This window comes from Chenopodium album, chromosome 27 (assembly GCF_948465745.1).
Source record: "Chenopodium album chromosome 27, dcCheAlbu1.1, whole genome shotgun sequence".
Classification (NCBI taxonomy): domain Eukaryota; kingdom Viridiplantae; phylum Streptophyta; class Magnoliopsida; order Caryophyllales; family Amaranthaceae; genus Chenopodium; species Chenopodium album.
This window is the reverse complement of record NC_137860.1, coordinates 17,131,987-17,153,103: the sequence shown is the minus strand read 5'-3', so window position 1 is coordinate 17,153,103 and position 21,117 is coordinate 17,131,987. Positions and strand designations below refer to the sequence as shown.

General features: G+C 35.2%; 1 non-coding gene across 1 annotated transcript; it reads left to right on the top strand.

Annotated features, from left to right (window-relative positions):
* The first annotated feature begins 1,071 nt into the window (after positions 1–1,071).
* On the top strand, positions 1,072–1,178 carry LOC145621738 (small nucleolar RNA R71). The gene has a single exon (XR_014108539.1). It is a non-coding gene; the product is annotated as a small nucleolar RNA R71 (small nucleolar RNA).
* The last annotated feature ends 19,939 nt before the right edge of the window (positions 1,179–21,117 follow it).

The window sequence follows — 21,117 nt, the reverse complement described above, 5'->3', positions numbered from 1 at the left end:
GGTTCCACTCCTAGAGAAAGCAAAGAGGATGGAATAGCACAATCCTTAAGAGTGTTGGCAAGTTGGGTTATTTGTGTCTCAAGCTTTTTTTTATGAGTCATCATCTCATTAAATTTCTTGTCACTGACCGCCATATAGGTGTTAATGATCTTGGTTTGTTTATCAATGAATTCTTCCAAATTTGTCTTAAATAATGATAGTTGGGAATAAGAATTTTCATCATTAGCTTGGGGCTTTGGAGAAAAACCGGGAGGGGGTCCCCTTTGGTTGTTATTTGGAAAAATTCTTCGACTTTGGTTGTTGTTCCAATTCCCTCGGCCTTGACTATTGCCACCATTATGGTAATGGCTACCAAAGCTTTGAGATTGACCTTGGTTTCCATACACATGACTTGGGTTTTGATTACTATAACCTTGGTTGTTAGAGTTGCTTCGGAAACCTTGGTTTCCTTGGTTTCTATAGCCTCCATTGTTATAGTTATCGAAAGCACCTTGAGGTTGACAATTCCTATTGCCAAAATTCTTAGGTCCATCAAACCTTTGACTACCATTGGCATTAGACACAAAGTTCACATGTTCACATTCATTAGTTTCAACATCATCACATGCATCAACAAAAGTTTGTGAACACATGAAAGAATCATGATCATAAGATCCACAAGAATCACAAAATAGACATCCACTTGGGATGTTATTGGAAGTAGAAGGAGAAGAGTTAGAAAGTGTACCTCTCCCTTTGGGTTGGGAGGAAAGGCTCAAAGAATTCGTAGAAACACTCTCAAGCTTCGCTTTGATCGATGTCATCTCCTTCCCTAGATTTGAAATTTGGGATGACAAGTTGTTAATCGCGTTAAGATGATCCACGGAATAAACCGTTGAGCCACTCTTGCTTGTAGACTCTCTCTCTCTCTCCTTCTTGCCAATCTCGATAGTATCTCACCACATCCTCAATTATGTCAACTACCTCTTCTTCCGTCCTATTCATTATAGGACCACCGGCTCCTCCATCTAGGCATGAATTGCCTTGAGCACTCAAACCTCCATAGAAAATTTGTATCACTTGATAGGTAGGAATCACATGATGTGGACACTCTCTTTGGTACTCCTTGTACCTTTCCCATGCTTCATAGAGATTCTCATTAGGCCTTTGTTTGAATCCTTGGATCAATGCCCTAGCCTCCGCCGTCTTCTTTTGTGGGTAAAAGTGAGACAAGAAAGCCTTGTGACATCATCCCACGTCCTAAGTGAATTGGGCTTAACCTCCTTATCCAACCACTCTAAAGCACGACCAATAAGAGAAAAAGGGAAACAACTTTAGCCGAATTAAATCTTGAGAAATGCCGTTCATCTTAATAGTATCGCAATACTTTTCAAATTCCTTTAGGTGATTCGACGGGCTCTCACTCTTGGCTCCACTAAATTGCATCCGTTCTATCAAAGTAATCATAGCCGGTCTTATTTCAAAATCGTTCGCTGGTGTTGTAGGTGGAGCACTGCCGCTCTCAAACCTATAAGCACCATGAATTCCCAACTCCTTCAAGGCTACTCTTGGATTCTCTCCCATGCCTTGCTCTTGCTCTTCTTCCTCAAACTCTTCTTCACTTGAGGAACTTAAGCTCAAAGATCGGTTGGCTATCCTTCTTCGTGAAAGAGTTCTTTCAATTTCCGGATCTGTAAGTGTCGTTTGAAGTGCGCCTACGTAAAAGCATGTTGTGAATATGCTTGGAACTCATAGGAAGTGAGAATTGACATAACGATTAGGGACACGATTAGGGACAAGGAAAGTAGGGAGCTGCCAACAAGTTTTTAAGGAACTTGTAAACCGTTCACGGATCATTTAAGGCAACCACGATTAAGGGACAAGGAAGGCAACAACGATTGACCTGTGAAAGTTACACCCCATTCATAATCCATGAGATCACTAACTCCATATGGTTCGGAACCACGAAAGGAGGATCGGGGATGATGGTACGAAGTGAGTCATGGATTCACATTCGCCCGTATTGGCCTCTACTCGATTCTTATAGTGAAAAGTATTTCCTGCGATCTCATAGGCATGCAAATAAAATATTCAATTTGCTCCAAACTATTAAGCTAAATTAGTTGAATATTAATGCAACATATAATTCTAAAATATTAGTGATCACTTGATTAAATAACAAGATTAAAGGAACCTAAACGGGTCGTCCAAATTATCTTATTAAGCGTGATATTCAATTACATATTCCCTTTAACATGCAATATGGCGATCATAAATATAATAGAACAAACATTAATATTGGAAGCAATTCAACAATAATATCGTTAATCAAATCAAATAATAATAATAAACCCTAATCATGATAATAGCAACAAGAAATAATAACAAGAGTAATTAAGTGATTAATTACTCACTTTCCACATTTCCTTGAATTGCTACATCATGGAGAAACTGTTAGTAACTTCAATCAAATTAAATCAAATGGAAATTAAATTAAATAAATTTAGAAATGATTTGGTCCAAACCCTCAGTTAATTATACCTTTCACGCCTTGGTTTAAGTATAAAACTTCGGGTCAAGTATGGACTCCTTAGAGTGCTTAAGGGATATAAAATGAGAGAATAGGGTGGCTAGAGTTTAGGCTAGAGCAAGAGAGAGAGGAGAGAATATTTTTGGTGTAGAAGAGAGGAAGAGAGAATGATTTGGTGATCAAGCTTGTTGATGATTGAAAATGGGGAGATATGACCTCTATTTATAAGGAAAAAAGAGGGGTCGAATCAAGAAAAGATAAGAATTCGAATCGAATAAACTCTTGCGATAGACAGCAGTTTTTGTGGTTTTTGTTTTTATCATATCTTTTGATCCAAAAATTGGAATAAGATGATTAAGATATCGTTGGAAAGCTCTTGAAGTATACTTTCTAACCCAGTTAGAATCAGATTAAAATACTTTTTAGAATTAAAGATATGGCCGAAATAGTGGGACGGTGTCAGTTTTGGATAGAGTTTCGTATTTCTATCATATCTTTTTCGTTATAGCTCGGAATTAATATTATAATATATCATTGGAAAGATAATTTCAATATATATCCAACCATCTAAGATTCAGATAAAAACTCTAAAGCACGGAAATTATATCTGACAATCTTTGAACATTTTTCAATTCGTATAGAATTAGGACTTTCAAAAAGAAAAGTTTTATTCAATTTCAAACTCTTTAATCTTATCTTTTCAAAAAGGATAATTAAGATATTTTAGAAACTTATAGAAGCTTCCAATTAATCCTAATTGGATTAGGAGTGGGATTAAATCCTTTGGACCCTCCACATGATCATTGGGTCGTAGGTAAGGTGGGCTTAGGTTCGGTTTGGACTCAGTTTAGTATTTTAGCCATAACTTATTCGTTATAACTCGGATATGGGCTTATAATATATCGTTGGAAAGCTCTTTTAAAGCCCCATCTAACCATTTAACAATTGGACCCAGATTATGGACCAAAATAAACTGGTCTAAACGTTTTTATAAAAAGGACACGAAATGAATGATTTTAATGGACACGAAATGAATTATTTTTGGCTTAAAGGCACGAAAAGAGGAAAATAAGTTATGATTTGGGAAAATGGGCTATGAATTTGGTTGGTTTATGAAATGTATTGGGATTGAATATAGATTTAAGCACTCCAAAGATTAAATACTCAACCTGACCAATAATGGCAGTGAAAGGTTGTTCATCATCGGGTTTGGTTTTGGGGAGACATTTTTAGGTGTCTACAGAAGCCCCCACTTTGACTGAGTTTGTAGAAACGATAGTTTCGAAAACGATAGTCAAAGTAGTCGATTGGGACGGAAAATGATTTAAGATGTTCTGCGATCCTAAATCACTCTGTATACGCCAATACCTGCAGAAGATTGTTAGTTCCACAGATAAAAGAGTAAAGGGATAGAATGCATATCTGACACCAGTGTATCGGTGACAAATGAATTTGGTAGCTTCCTATGCTTGAAGGAATCCACCGGATGATACTTTCCATTCTTGAGGAAATTCGATAGATGATGTTGGCAGTTTTCTATGCTTGAAGAAACCCACCGGTTGATATACTTTCCGTGCTTGAGGAAAGTCGAGAGATGACAATTTTCCATGCTTGAGGAATTACTTGTCTGATGATGAAATTGCAAGTCTCTGTGTATCGAGAACCTTACGTCGTGAATCGTCTTCGCTTGGGAGATGATCACTAAAATGATGATGGTTCGATTGTCTCCGAACGTGGGCTGTAGTTAGTTTGCTTGTCGCCAAACGTGGGCTGTAGATGGTCCGCTTGTCCCCGGACGTGGGCTGTAGATGGTTCGCTTGTCCCCAAACGTGGGCTATAGATGATCCGCTTGTCCCCGGACGTGGGCTGTAGTTGGTCCACTTGTCCCCGGACGTGGGCTGTAAATGGTCCGCTTGTCCTCGGACGTAGGCTGTAAATGGTCCGCTTGTCCCCCGACGTGGGCTGTAGATGAGACCTGCAAAATAAAATTTGCCAAGGGACTCGTCTAGACTATGATTGACTCGACCAATTGAGTTGACCAATGACTTGACCAAGCATGACATGACATGTGTATGACTTGTGATTTTGTGTATATGTGTATTGAGTGAGTGTGTGGACGGACAAAAGCAACCGAAAATGCAAAAGAAAAAAAAGAAAGACGTGAAAAAAGTTTATTTTCGAACTTCCCTCAAAAAAGAAATTTGGAAAAGTTTTTTTTTTTTTTTTTTTTTTTTTTTTTTTTTTTTTAACTTTCCCAAAAGAAAAGATATGAAAAAGGGAAGAAGTTTTGAACTTCTCGTTCAGCAAGACGAAATGAATCGCATGCATGGATCGAATTGCTTTTCTTGAAGATAATGTATGCATGATACATGTTCTTAGACCAGGAGGCTAAGGACAATTACATCATGTGACACGATAGATGAGTTAACTTAGGTCATGGAGCTAAGCATCATATATGGTGTAAAGAAATGATCTCGAACGTCGCTTAGATCTAGAAGCTAAGAACGTATATAGATGAAGTGATTATTGCATAATGAACGCTGCTTAGGTCAAGAAGCTAAGCACGATATGCTTTTTATGATTAAAAATCATTGACATATAAATGTTGCTCAACACATTATGCGATGTGTGAAACAATGAACATTGCACAGGTCAGGAAGCTAGGCAAGTAAATAATGTTTCTTCTAAAAAATGTTGTCTTAAAAGATGATGACATGCACCGTGTTAAAACAAGATTTCATGATAAAGGGTTCTTAAAGGGAAAGATGATATGGCTATGTATGTGTGAGTGAAGTGTGTGAAAGTGATACTAAGGCTGGCTGCAAGGGTTATGGTGATGGAAATAGATGTGAGAAGAGTCAAAGATGATGACTTTTGTTGGGCTGGGTAAGCTAAGTGATGTGAATTCAAGCCCCCAAGTCTAGCTCTAAATGGTAAGGGTTAAGCATTGGATATTCTTTGACTCGATCATGCATGGATATGAATATGAATGTGGCCGCACCTCAATGTGAGGTTGCCTACGTATCCGTTAGGAATCAGGCCGAACGTAGCTCTAACCGAGCTTTGCACAAGTGTATGTACATCTCAAAGAGGTCTTTTTAGGGTTTTAATGTAGTTAAGCTGATGGTTTAAGGAAGAAAGGGGTAAAAAGGCTCAAGACCCGAGAGAAGCCCCCAAGATATGCAATTATGTATTTGAAAATTTTAAATTCGAAAGTTTTATTTTTCTCATTTTTTTTTTTTTTTGCTTTGATTTTTTTTTTGTTCTTTTGAATCAATGTAGGCAAATTCCAGATCATGTGGTTCATCACTCACTTAGCATTCATGTTTCTCAAGCACAGTACCAAGCACTCGACGAGAGACGCAATTCGAGACGTGTTCGTATCAAAGACATTGGAACACTTGCCTTTAGACATTGTTTTTCTATTTACTTATTCTTTTGTTTTTCTTTTCTTTCCTTTTTTTTTGAACTTGCTTTTTGAATGTTACACAAATTGCACACCTTCCCATCCCAGGGTTATGTGAATGTGGGTTGAAGAAATAAAGGCCAAACGTTAGACGAGGCTAAAAGTGGTTGATGAAGAAATGGAATGAGTGTTTGAAAATGGTTTAAAGGGAATGAATGGGGTTCAAAGGTGCCTCAAATAATTGGTGTACCTTGTGTTTAGTTCGGCAATTTATTTATTTATTTTTTTTTTGCGAATGACATGATCGAATGCAAAGGTAAGAAATACTTATTGATGGAACATGGCATAGAGACATAAGGATAAGAAGAACCTATGCTAGACTTATTAGGGGAAAAAGGGTTGGAACAAAAGATGAAAAAAGCATGAAATCTTGTATGGAAACTTATCTTGTGCTTCGTCTTCATGGATGCTTATGAATTACTTGTTACCGCCAAGAGGGACAAGAAATTTTTTATTGCTGATGCTTTGATTGGAAGAAAAGAAGGAAGGAATGACATTCCCCTTATTCTTCCAACTCTTGCCTAGTGATTCTTGAACTCGAGTACTATGGAACAAAATGAGCTCACTTAATGCATTGACTCAATACTCGGATTGGAAAGGAAGAGTGTATGAAATAATTTTGAAAACCAATGGGAAATACTCCACTCATTCCTATTACGACGGAAAACGACGCATGCATGGTCCTATTATACGATCATAAACAATATAGTGCATTACTCGAAGACAAAGTGTGTGCAACGACTCAACATGTGTGATTAGGTGAGTTTATTAAGACTCGTGGTATGATCGTATGACTAGACATGAGGACGTAGTGAAAAAACGAAGGACGCAAGGACCAAATAGCATAGAAGACTAAAAGACAAACTAACTTGATTAATTTTGTTCAATTTTAATGTTTATGCTATTTACTAGGTGAAAACGGTCCATTGGCAATCGTTAGTCAAAAATAAGATCAACCACAATCAAAGACAAAGAACACATGTTAAGGTTAGCACAATAATCACAAGTAACTAGGAAGACGAGTGGAATTCTAGAAGAGTTAGGACTCATGGGTATAAATAAATAAATAAAAATCTATAATCCTATGTTATACGAGTTGACATGGATTAAAGGACTTGGCTAAGACTAGCTTGACACGAAAAGAGAAAAAAAACAAATTAAAAAAAGAAAGTTGGATGCTAAAAAGACACCTAAACTGGACAGGCTGTAGTATATCGGTTATAACTTTGTATCTGTGATTCTGATTGGAACGAAACCAACGCGAAATGAAAGAAAAAACTCGGGGCTACAGATCCATAGGTAGTACAACACGTAAATCTTTCTAGAACTCCGGTTATGACCAAAACAAGTTGACTCTTATGCAAGATACGGGAATAAAAATCCGAGTTGACTCAAAATTAAAAAATAAATACTATGAATTGACTCTAATAATAAAAAAAAGGTTTGATAAGAGAAAAAAAAGAGAAAAAATAATAAAATAAAAATATGCACACATAAGCACATTGTCACGAATGATGCAATGAAATTCGCAACCTAAAGTCAAGATCTATATATGTTCCACTATGGTCAAGTTTATTTGGGTGTCAAAGGGTACCATGGTTAAGAGTTTGGACGCGTTAGCAAGGCAGCCTCCCTTGAGGGTGTATGCCAACGGGCGTCTCCGCGAGTTCGTTATGAAATCGAACTCGACTCCATGGTTTGGGTGGATTTAAAAACTCGGATGAACCCTTATTGCCATGAGCGTTTTTGGGTTGATAGAGCTTAAATCCCCCGGGCTAGCCACGTACGTAGAACACGTACTATTGTGGAAAAATAGGTAACCTAATATGCATATGCATATGTGACAATGCCAATTTAATCGCAGGAATACAATCCAAGAATCTTTCAAGTCTCATCCACTCATCTCAATTAAATACCGATCACTCAAATCGATAAATAACTAAGAATCCTCCCTAGTGGAATCGCCAAATTGTAGGCATTGTTTGAAGTGCGCCTACGTAAAAGTATGTTGTGAATATAATTGGCACTCATAGGAAGTGGGAATTGACATAACGATTAGGAACACGATTAGGGACAAGGAAAGTAGGGAGCCGCCAACAAGTTTTTAAGGAACTTGTAAACCGTTCACGGATCATTTAAGGAAACCACGATTAAGGGACAACGAAGGCAACAACGATTGACCAGTGAAAGTTACACCCCGTTCATAATCCATGAGATCACTAACTCCATATGGTTCGGAACCACGAAAGGAGTATCGGGGATGATGGTACGAAGTGAGTCATGGAGTCACATTCACCCGTATTGGCCTCTACTCGATTCTTATAGTGAAAAGTATTTCCTGCGATCTCAAAGGCATGCAAATAAAATATTCAATTTGCTCCAAACTATTAAGCTAAATTGGTTGAACATTAATGCAACATATAATTCTAAAATATTAGTGATCACTTGATTAAATAACAAGATTAAAGGAACCTAAACGGGTCGTCCAAATTATCTTATTAAGCGTGATATTCAATTACATATTCCCTTTAACATGCAATATGGTGATCATAAATATAATAGAACAAACATTAATATTGGAAGCAATTCCACAGTAATATCGTTAATCAAATCAAATAATAATAAACCCTAATCATGATAATAGCAACAAGAAATAATAACAAGAGTAATTAAGTGATTAATTACTCACTTTCCACGTTTCCTTGAATTGCTACATCATGGATAAACTGTTAGTAACTTCAATAAAATTAAATCAAATGGAAATTAAATTAAAGAAATTTAGAAATGATTTGGTCCAAACCCTCAGTTAATTACGCCTTTCATGCCTTGGTTTAAGTATAGAACTTCGGGTCAAGTATGGATTCCTTAGAGTGCTTAAGGGATATAAAATGAGAGAATAGGGTGGCTAGAGTTTAGGCTAGAGCAAGAGAGAGAGGAGAGAATATTTTTGGTGTAGAAGAGAGGAAGAGAGAATGATTTGGTGATCAAGCTTGTTGATGATTGAAAATGGGGAGATATGACCTCTATTTATAAGGAAAAAAGAGGGGTCGAATAAAGAAAAGATAAGAATTCGAATCGGATAAAACTCTTGCGATAGACAATAGTTTTTGTTTTTATCGTATCTTTTTATCCAGAAATTGGAATAAGATGAATAAGATATAATTGGAAAGCTCTTGAAGTCTACTTTCTAACCCAGTTAGAATCAGATTAAAATATTTTGTAGAATAAAAGATATGGCTGAAATAGTGGGACGGTGTCAGTTTTGGATAGAGTTTCGTATTTCTATCATATCTTTTTCGTTATAGCTCGGAATTAATATTATAATATATCATTGGAAATATAATTTCAAGATCTATCCAACCATTTTAAGAATCAGATAAAAACTATAAAGCACTAAAATTATATCAGACAATCTTTGAACGTCTTTTAATTCAAATAAGTTATTCCATTTCAAACTCTTTAATCTTATCTTTTCATAAAGGATAATTAAGATATTTTAGAAACTTATAGAAGCTTCCAATTAATCCTAATTGGATTAGGAATAAGATTATATCCTTTAGACCCTCCACATGATCATTGGGTCCTAGGTAAGGTGGGCTTAGGTTCGGTTTAGACTCAGTTTAGTATTTTAGCCATAACTTATTCGTTATAACTCGGATTTGGGCTTATTATATATCGTTGGAAAGCTCTTTTAAAGCCCCATCCAACCATTTAACAATTGGACTTAGATTATAGACTAAAATAAACTTGTATTAACGTTTTTATAAAAAGGACACGAAATGAATGATTTTAATGGACACGAAATGAATTATTTTGGGCTTAAAAGCACGAAAAGAGGAAAATAAGTTATGATTTGGGAAAATGGGCTATGAATTTGGTTGGTTTATGAAATTTATTGGGATTGAATATGGATTTAAGCACTCCAAAGATTAAATACTCAACCCGACCAATAATGGCGGTGAAAGGTTGTTCATCATCGGGTTTGGTTTTGGGGAGACATTTTTAGGTGTCTACAGGATCCAAGGGAACTAAGGGCTTATCTCGAGTTCTACTATGCATGCTAAAACTAAAAAGAAATTGTTGGTAACACTGCTACAAGTGTAGCCTAAAAGAAAGAAGAAAAATCTTTTTGTGTTTTTGAAATAGATGGAATAGACTCAACAACAATACATAATCACAACACCGTTCCCCGGCAACGAGCCCATTTTGACGAGGGTCGAAGCTAGGTCGTTGAGGCTAACCCCTACCCACGGCCAAACATAATTTGTAAACACTCAACACACCCCTACACAAGTATAATGGTAAGTCGAGGGTCGAATCCAAAACAATGGTGGGAGACTATCTATTGTTACGGGTCAAGTTATTCTGAAGTCTAGAGAAAGGGTGTGAATTCTATGCTAGGACAAATGACTAATAAACGAGAAGAAATCAAATGTAATAAGAACTAGGGCTAGGATCCACATGTAGTCATAATGGATCCAACTAATTAGCAGGTCAAATTGGCTAAGTCAAGCAATGTGAGGGAAGATCAACCATGCAACCAATAGAGCATATCAAGCTATTTTCCTAGAGGTCTAACTAGCGTCAACTACGATAAACTCTAGCTAGGAAACATCACAAGACACCTCAATAATGTAAATGCAAGCCACAAATTAATGGTCCGTATCAATTTGAACTTACAATGAAATCTAGTGCAACAATCAAAGTTGGCCAATCTTTAATCAATTACGCACATGCACATGATCCTCAACCAAATTAAATCACATTATCAACTCCATTAATTATCCCCAATTAGCACTAATCTATTACTCATACATGCTTCACCATTACCCTAGCAAGTAATCTACTCACTAGCCATTGAAATTAAGATCAAAACAACACAAATCAACAAATTCATCAAGATCAAATCAAACAAACTAAGATCAAACACAAATCAATCAAACTTCAATCAAACTTGAACAATCAATGAAGCAAATGAAATCAAACTATAGATTGAATTAGAGAAAAGAAATCCTTACAAACTTGATCAAAAATCAAAGGAAATGTAGAAATCTTCAATAATCAACAATACACCATGAACTTTTTTCTCTAAACACCTAGAGTTTCTCTCTCTAAAAATATGATCTAAAAATATCCAAAATTGTCTCTCTCTAAAAATAGAAGGAAAGACTATACATAGGAAAGATAAAAAAGAAGAGTTAGTTAGATCGTCCCAAAAGAAACCCCGGAAGGAGAGGTCGCATCAACGAAAAGGCGCGGCCGCGGGAAAAAGGATACGGAGCAGAGACCCGGGGGGGCGCGACCGCGCCATCCAGGTGCGTGGCCGCACACCTTGCGTGCGCGCCCTGACTAGGGTCGAAGCTAGGTCGTTGGGGCTAACCACTACCCAAGGTCAAACAAAATTTATAAACACTTAACCAACCCTATACAAGTATATGGTAAGTCAAGGGTCGAACCCAAAGGAATGGTGGGCTATTGCCTATTGTCTATAGTCAAGCTATCCCGAAGTCTATAGGTAGGGTTGTGAATTCTAAACTAGGACAAACGGCATATAAACTTGAAGGAATCAAATGTAATAAGCACTAGGGCTAGGATCCACATGTAATCATAATGGAATCAACTAATTGGGAGGTCAAATTGGCTAAGTCAAGCAATGTGAGGGAAGATCAATCATGCAACCAAAAGAGCATATTGGCTAAGTCAAGCAATGTGAGGGAAGATCAATCATGCAACCAAAAGAGCATATCAAGCTATGCTCCTAGAGGTCTAACTAGCGTCAACTACGATAAACTCTAGCTAAGAAACATCACAAGACACCTCAATCGTGTAAATGCAAGCCATAAATCAATGGTCCGTATCAATGTGAACTTACAATGAAAACTAGTGCAACAATCAAAGTTAGCTACTCTTTAGTTAATCACACACATGCACATGATCATCAATAAAATTTAATCACATCATCAACTCCATCAATTTTCCCCAATTATCATTAATCCATTACTCATACATGCTTCACCATTACCCTAGAAATCTAACTACTCACAATCCATAGAAATCAAGATCAAAACAAAGCTAAACAACAAATTCATCATGATTAAATTGAACAAACTATAATCAAATCACAAATCAATCAAACTTCAATCAAACTTGAACATTCAACAAAACAATTGAAATCAAACTAAAGATTAAACTAAAGATTGAATTAAAGAAAAGGAAATCTTACAGTCTTGATCAAAGATCAATGGAATTAAAGAAAGCTTCAATCATCAACAATCCACCATGAATTTCTCTCACCTAAAACCTAGAGTTTCACTCTCTAAAAATCTCTCTAATTTTTATAAAAAACTAATTCTAATTCTATTCTAATTATTCTTTAATTAATTCTCTCTCTAAAAATAGAAGGAAAGACTATATATAGGAAGGATACAAAGGAAAAGTCGGTTAGATCGTCCAAAAATAGACTTCGGGAGACGCGAGCGCACAAAGAAGGGTACAAAATAGAGCACCCAGGCAGGTGCGGCCGCACCCTGGTCGTGCGCTTGCACCTGGCAGCAGCCCCTAACTTCTCTTCTTCAACCTAGCTCAACCTCGTGCGCACGTCTAGGTGATGGTGATGAACACCAAGGTATGCAGTCTTGAAATGAGTATTTTGGTGGGTTTGTGGCAAAGATGACGCCCCCACCGCACACGTGCACCGATCTCTTAACTTGCCCCTAGAGTTCCTTCAAACTTCAAGCTCCAAAAGCTAACACAAGACATCGAACTTGATGAGAAATGTAAGAGGAAATCTCGGAAATCTTTGGAAACTCGATCATCACCTAAAAACAAACGAAAACAAACAAATAAAAGGGAAAAAGAACGAATAAACAAAGAAATGCACAAAACAAGGAAACTAACTACGAAAAGCACAAACTAACGAAATAAAGAGCAAAACTAAGAAAAACTAAGGAAAAGAGCTACTAAATGGAATGAAAATCATCCTAAAAGAGATTAAATGAGTGCCATAAATGACACTCATCACGACCGATCTCTTGACTTGCTCCTTTCATTCCTTCAAACTTAAGCTCCAAAAGACAAACATGAGGCATCCAAATTGTTGAGAAATATGAGAGGAAGGCTCGGGAATCCTTGAAAACACGATCGTAACCTGAAAATAAACGAAAACAAGCAAATAAAAGGGGAAAAGAAAAAATAAACAATGAAATGCACAAAGAAAGAAATCTTACTAAGAAAGCACAAACTAAAGAAATAAAGAACAAAACTAAGGAAAAGAGCTATAAAATAGCATGAAAATAATCCTAAAGAAGCCAAATGAGTGCCATAAATGACACTCATCATTGCCTTAATGTCAAAATTCACCGTGTGTGAATTATAACTGGTTACATGCAACCCTAGGCATAGATCTTATTTATGGATCTCATCTCTAAATAAGAGCCCATGTCAAAAGCCCAAAACCTAATTCTAATCTAACTATGCTAGCTCAATCCTATTCATGACTAATTAAATGCTCATGAGGCCCATTAATGGGCCTCTTATTTGCTTAACCCAATACCCTTGTGTGTGACCTCATAGGATCCATTCTAGCGGGCTTTGGACCATTTGACTAGCCCAAAGATCATCTCTCATAGTCTAGCAACAGATGATGACGACCCTAAACAACGAACTTATTATCTCCATAATAGTGATCCTTGATATATCTAGTAATTACACTTATCGAAGAGACAACTCCTTCAATCTCCCACTAGTCTGAGACAAGTGCACAATATTCAAATTCCTTAAATCAATGTGTGTCAATTTGATAATATGATTGCATCTCATGTCGTGATCATATTAATCTACAAATCTTTTTCTTGAAAACTGAGTTAGAATTACAAAACAAATGATTACTATGTAATCCATTTGAGCACGGCCATGCATTTTCTAAATTCTCCCCCATCAAGGGGCCAAGACACATTCCTAATTAAATAGGTAGACTCAATCCAATCTTATGGCAATCAAAGCTCCCACTCACTTTTGAAATAACCGGGAAACACCCTTTATACTCTCCAGTCACGGGCAGACGTTTAAGTGCACCACAGCCATAACATCCGTTGAATGAAATCAATGTTCCACTCATGTCAAAGGAATCCACTAATATATCCAAAAGCTCTGTACTTGAACTTTAAAGTAAGTCTATAGTTCGATCATGCATCATTCATGCATACCCATGTGATTGACCGAGCATCACTACGCTCCTATAGCCCATGAAACTGCGCTATCCAATCAATCTTAACATGCTAGTCCATTAATTGAAATCATTTATGTCTAGTTTAATGATTCCGAACTAGAAACTTAAATAATGTATGAATTTAGTTCACTAGTGGGGTTTCATTCATCAGGTTATCAACTTGATGAGCCCATCAATTCAAAATTATTTTGGACATTTTATTTAATTTCAAAACCATAATTAAATAGATTGAAATTTTGTTTCAATTGATAAACATAATTATGCAAGTTAATGTATTAGTCATGGGACATGTTTTCTCAAAACATAAACAATTTAAATTACATAACTTGCTTTAATCCAAGAATCTTCGTATGACTCTCATACCTTGGTCATGGAAGGGGTTTAGTAAGTAGAGTTCATGAGACATTCTCATAAACATGAATTTTTGTAATTTCTAAATTTTATAATAATATTCAGCTCCACACACTAATAATTTTCCTTTGCCCCTTTCGCAAGGAACTTAGGAATTTCTAATTTGTATTCCAACATCACACTTGATTTTGATTGAAATCTATTATCACTTGTTCTTAAAACACGTTAATCAAATAGACGAGTGTACTCCATGACATGCATGATGCATCCTTTACATATTGCATAAGTAGCATCACTCAAAACCTAATTTCATCAACCTTTCTCAAAGTACTGAATCATTAAGCAATGTGCCATGTTAAATGGGATTGAAACTCCTTTCAATATAATGTTGAACCTTATAATAATCTTATTAATATAAGTTTCTTAACCAAGATCAAACATCCTTCGAAACCTATCTATACTCATCTTCTGTTCTAGGTTTTTCAAACAAAATGCATTAACCATCACTTGACCCTTCAAGCAATGAATAATTTCTCTTTGTACAAGACCAAGAAGACTTCATATCTCCCACTAAATATACATAACATCTTCATTTTACGAGAACATCAAATAATTTGATTAACTCACAATATTAAGAACACTAACTCCATGATGCTATGCATCCCTAGGATTATTGCATCTTCAAACTTTTGATTGTATCATATACAAATCTTCTTTCATGAACAATTTCAAGAAAGTGTTTTGAAATCCATCTACCGAATCTTATAAGATAGAAATCACTAAAATATCTTTAATAGATCTTTGCAACATGCCTAATGTAAAGGTTTCATCGTAGTCATAGTCTAACTATGAATTTGTTGAATCTTTTAACAAGTCTTTGTTTTAGTTAGAAAACATTTTCCTTTATTGTCTGCTTTGCATACAATCCAATTAGGCGAATTATTCAAGTGTCATACACTTGCTTACAGACTCATAATCTATTTCAGATTTCCTGGTTTTAAACCACTTGGAGTCATAACTTGTCAAATCATCTTTATTACTTGCATAATCATCTTGTTCCAATATGAATATTTTAGAACTCTTATCTATATGAAATCATATTTCTTTGGCTAAATTTTACATATGCTAGTTATCATTGTGGGTTTTTATGCAACAATTGAAACTCATACAACAACTTTGTTTAGTTTTCAATGAGAAACGACAATAGAGGATTTGCACTCAGAATGTACTACCTTCGTCACATGGTTATTATTCCCATTACACTTAATAAGACCATGCGTTGTCATTTGTTACATGAGGTGAATCATGCTCACTTTGTTGCTTTTATTTAATTATCTCTCAAATTGCTTAAAGATTTTCGAATTCACTTTTCTTGAACTTTTCAAGTTTCTCAAACTTTTCAAGATTCTTATACTCCCACTTGCCTTTTGAGGAGTCATATTTAGCATAGGGAATCATGGTTTGAACCACGTTTGTTTGTTGCTTTTCTCGAACTTTTTCGAGATTTATACTACCCCCACTTGACCTTTTGGAACGATTTCCATAAGGGCACCTACTTCAGCAACAAACATTTTGTGCTAAGTATGGCTTATGTAGTAGTACCCCGTGCTATAGGAATCGAACGTGCATCAAACGATTTAATACAACTTTTATTCCTTGCTTTGTAGAAAGACTTAATAAGAACTTTTCTTATCCATATTGCATATGAAGCCTTTGCTACATTTTGATTTGACCTATGTAGTTTTTTTTTTGCTTAGTTTTGTAGCTTATCTTAAAAGTATATCCCTGAATAATGGTTGGAAGATAGGGTATTTTCATCCATTATCAAAATATATCTCATATAAATTGATATCTCCCTTCATGAACATTTCATAAGGTTTTCTTTTGGAGTTTATTGTAAAACGATTTCACAACTCTTGGATGTTTATCAAAGTCTTGACTTAAATTCTCATTGTTATGATCATATCACAATAATTTGAATGTGTTGCCAAGTACATGTCTTGACTTAAATTTTCACAGTTACAACCATATTGTAATGTAACCATTATTTTGTTAAGTTGATTCTGAACTTCATACTAAACCTTTTGAACTTTTCAAAATTTCCATCTTATGCTTCAACTAAGCACAAGTACTGATCGTATCACAAATGAAGTTTCATTGTCCATCTCTAGCCTTTGAACCTTTGGTTTTCGTACATCGATATGTATTCGACCTTGAGTTCACATCATCATCTCTCTAAATGGTGACTTTGTCAATACTTTCAAATTAGAATGATATTTACATATACCAATAGATTCATTATCTAATGATATTGAAAGTCCATCCCTTTGGATCTTCCGCATGCAATGTTCATTTTTCATTCGAATTAATTAACATATTAGAGACAATTTATATATAGAAATGGTTTAATTATTTCTATCATATAGAACTTTAAACCTATTTAGCGATTCAAAACATATTATGACTCAATGAAGCATAGAATAACATTTGTTCCACCTTTTGAATCTTCGATGCTTAGTCATTACTAACATCGAATGGTATTTTGATAATGGCAAGAATGAATAACATTTATTTAATTCCAGCCAATTACTAGGTGAGGTGAAATATAAGTTTTACTTGTAAAGTTGCAACTTTTGCTTCTAGACTTGTAGATACTACTTGTGAAGTAGCAACATTTGCTTCTAAACTTGTAGATTTATTTCTCCTTTAGCCATAACTTCTTCCTTTAGTTCAACCACATTGTTCTATGGGTGAACTAAACAAGACATCGTATATCCAAGAAGTAGCAATATGCTAAATCAATTTTTATAATATACTTCTTAAATTGGAACATTTTCATTCTTTTACCTTCCAACTATATGAGGTAGTTTTTAATCAATTGGAATTGGTCCATTTAATTTGAAACATTTGTTGTCCATAACAACTTTTAGCATGTAACTAGTCTAGGATTGAGAAGTAGCAACTTGTTTGCATTTCTTATTAGCCTAACTTCTTAATGCAATCCTCGTTTATTCCTAAACCTTTCCCATTCAAGTCATTGCTTTTGCTTAACTACTTTAAGCACATTTCATGATTTTGCTAAGTCTATTCTATCATTATTCATATTTGAGTTTAATCAAGTATTAAATTCTATATGAAATGGATGAAAAATAGTGTCATTTGATCAACTTTTGATCATAGATATTTTCAATTACTGATGTGTTCATTTTTTATATATATTTATCCCCGTCCCTTGGTCGTAATTAGTAGTGTTTTTGGCTCCTACGAGCCACTTTTATTACTAATTTGTGTTTTCCAGTGCTTTGGTAGTTTTGCTTGAGTTTTGTAGGAATTTGCGTACTTGGAGCATTTTCCCGGATTTTTGAGGAGCATCTACAAGTGTTGGAAGACCGCGACCCAGTTCAATAGCCCAAGACCGGTTGGAGGTTTCAAATCGATGATTAAGGGCTCGAGTATGAAGATCCAAGGAGGAAACTCGGATTGGGCCGAGGATAAGAGGCCCAATCGAGGTTTATTTTGTGGCCCAAGAGAATGCTGCCCGGACCAGGAGATCCGCCCGAAGGCGCGCCCGGCCAGGCGGAGCTGATCATTGTTTGAGGACTCTCCGTTCCCGGAGACGCGCCCGACCGGGCGCGAGAAGGTTGCTAAGAAAAGAAAAGGCGGGCCCGGTCGGGCGAGCCACTGCCCGACCGGGCGCGAGTAGGCTTTAGATTTGTTTTGTTTTCCGTTTTGCTTTTGTTTATCGGAGATTTTCTTGCTTAGTATTAATATGTTATTATTAGGCAAGATTAGATACTTCTTCATTACTCTCTTATTCTAGTTTTTATTCTCCCTTTCTCTACTTAGACTTTCTCTCTCTAGACTTTTATTCTCTCTTGTTCCTTTAACTCAATTGTAATTCCGCCGTCTTGGTACGATTTCTCTCTTAATTAATCTCAGTATTTTATTCATTCAATTTCTTCCTGTCTTGTTTAATTATTGTGTTTTATATAGTTTTAATTATGTCTGAGTAGTTTTCCTTCTAGGGTTTATGGGGATCTAATAAATAATATGAAGGGGTAATTTTATGGTTGTTGATCATTAATGCTTAATTGATTTCCTATTTATTATTTAAATGCTATGCAATTAGATTTGGCCAGGTTTAATTAGATGAGTTTAGCAATATTGATTCGAGATTCGAGAGATGAGAATTGATGTTTAGGCTTAGTTTCAATAGGCAGATTAATTTATAAATGGTTAGGTCGAGATTCGAGAGATGAGATTTTATACCGGTAAATTAATTCTGTGATTGTAATACGTAGCGAAAGCCCTTTATGATCTGATTAATTAATGCATTGACGATTGATTATTGTGTTTGCCCTGGAAGATTGTTTATTAGTGAACCTATGCCCTAGGCCTTTTAATATTTGATTTCTTCCTTAATTATTCTCCTTACTCATAATCTTCATAGTATAGTTTATAATCACAACAAATATTGGTTACTCTAATAATTTAGACTATATTAAATAATTAGGAGTAGAAAGACTTGTTTCCCTGTGGATTCGACCCTACTTCCCTATCTACATAAGCTAGTGGACTTAGGTAATTATTTTTTATTAGGTGATACGACTTTAGCCTGTAAATTACTTTCTTATATTCAATCATATTGAGGATAACAGATTTATTGGACTTCTATACTTGTTTTTTAGAGGGTTTGTGCCTTCCATCTCATCATATCCCTTGAAACACTTTTTAAAATGAAGATGTGTTGGCATTTTACTCAAACATTTTAAATAAAACCAACCTTAGACATGTGACATGAGTTTCTAAAACTTGCCTTTCAGAATCATCTTAGCAAAATTGGAATATAGGTTTTTGGATTATGTTTTAAACTTTGGATAACGTTTCTCAACTTTATTTTCAATCGAGGAGATTATATAATAATAAAATTAGAACGACATGTTACTTATAAGTAAACGCAAAATCCAATTATGTTTAATAAAATTTAAAGTACCATAAACGATTTTAAAATTGTAACTTTAAAGCATTTATTCAATTTTAATTGATCCCTATTGAATAAAATGAATCCAAGATCCTTTATTTGTGCAATAATTGACCAGACTGTGGTCGTACCATCAAGTATTACATTTTAAGGTGAGTAAACTCTTTACTGATTACAACTCTTTGTAATTCTTGGTTGAATAATTACCCATCACATGTTTAATTATTACCCTTAGCTTCAAGGTTCTAAACTCTTTAGATAACCTTGTTAAGTATAACCAATCAAAAGCGTAGAACGTGATCTACCCCCACTCCCCAAAGATATAATATAACACCCGGCTGAGGCATGACCCATCATAAATATCAAAGGTTTCATCGGGTTTTTAATTGGAAAAGCTACCTCAATATATATTACCAGGACCTAGATTTATTATGTTGTGATGAAATAGTGAACTCTAGCGCTAAATAGTGAACTCTAGCGCATCATCACAAAACATCAATAAAATCTAACATGCACAATAAACTGAATGCATAAACAAGACATAGCATGACCCCTAATCCTAAGAAAACTAATAAAGTAAATGGCTCCCACTTGAATCTTCATGGATCTCATCCACCTTGCTCCTTTGGGCCTTCATTTCATGGGCTTCTTGGATTAACTGCAACCTGTAATTCTATTCTATTCTATCTACTACTTAAATAAAATGAAATAAAATTACAAAAATACTTTATCGGTACGTAGACCGTACTAAGATTACAAAAATACATCACGATGCGCAGATCGTATTTAGCAATCTACTGGGCCATACTAGTCATTATATAGCAATAAAACAACATCATATATTATAAAATTGCCACATTATAAATCACTCATCATGCTTTTCTAAATTACAACATCAAATGTTCACAATTAAGGAAACATGGCACCAAATTATCTCATATTTTTAATTAATGTAATTAGATAATATCATATATTATTCATGACCATCAATAAATCATATATTCATGATATAGAATCAAATCTTATTTTAATCTTAAAAGATAAATCATATTAATCCTCAAAGATTATCCTAAAAAAGTTAGGAAATTCTATCCTAACTACTAGCCAATCACAAAATTTTAAATCAATTATTTTCCTAAAATAATTATGGGATAATCACATTATTTAAATCAATTGTTATCCTTTTGGAATATGCTCAGAATATCCTAAAAAATCTTATCCAAAATTCACCACTTTAATTATGGATAATTATCAAAATAACAACTTTAAATATGGATAATATCAAACATAATACCTTTTGAAAGATTTGATTTTATCCCATAATAAACAATATTTATCCAAAATAAAACTGATTTTATCCCAAAATAATTTTGTAATTATTTTGAAATATTTTCAAAAAACTAATTCTTTTTTTGAAAGCAGTGCACCAGCCACCGTGGTGTGGCCAGCCGAAGCCGGCCATAGTGGCCGTACACCGTGAGGTGTACGCTGCAGTGCATCGGTGCACAGCAGCAGCAGTAGTGCCGCGCAACCCTTGCACGGTGTTGTTGTTCCTGCCTTTTCTAACCCGACCTGCTGTCCCA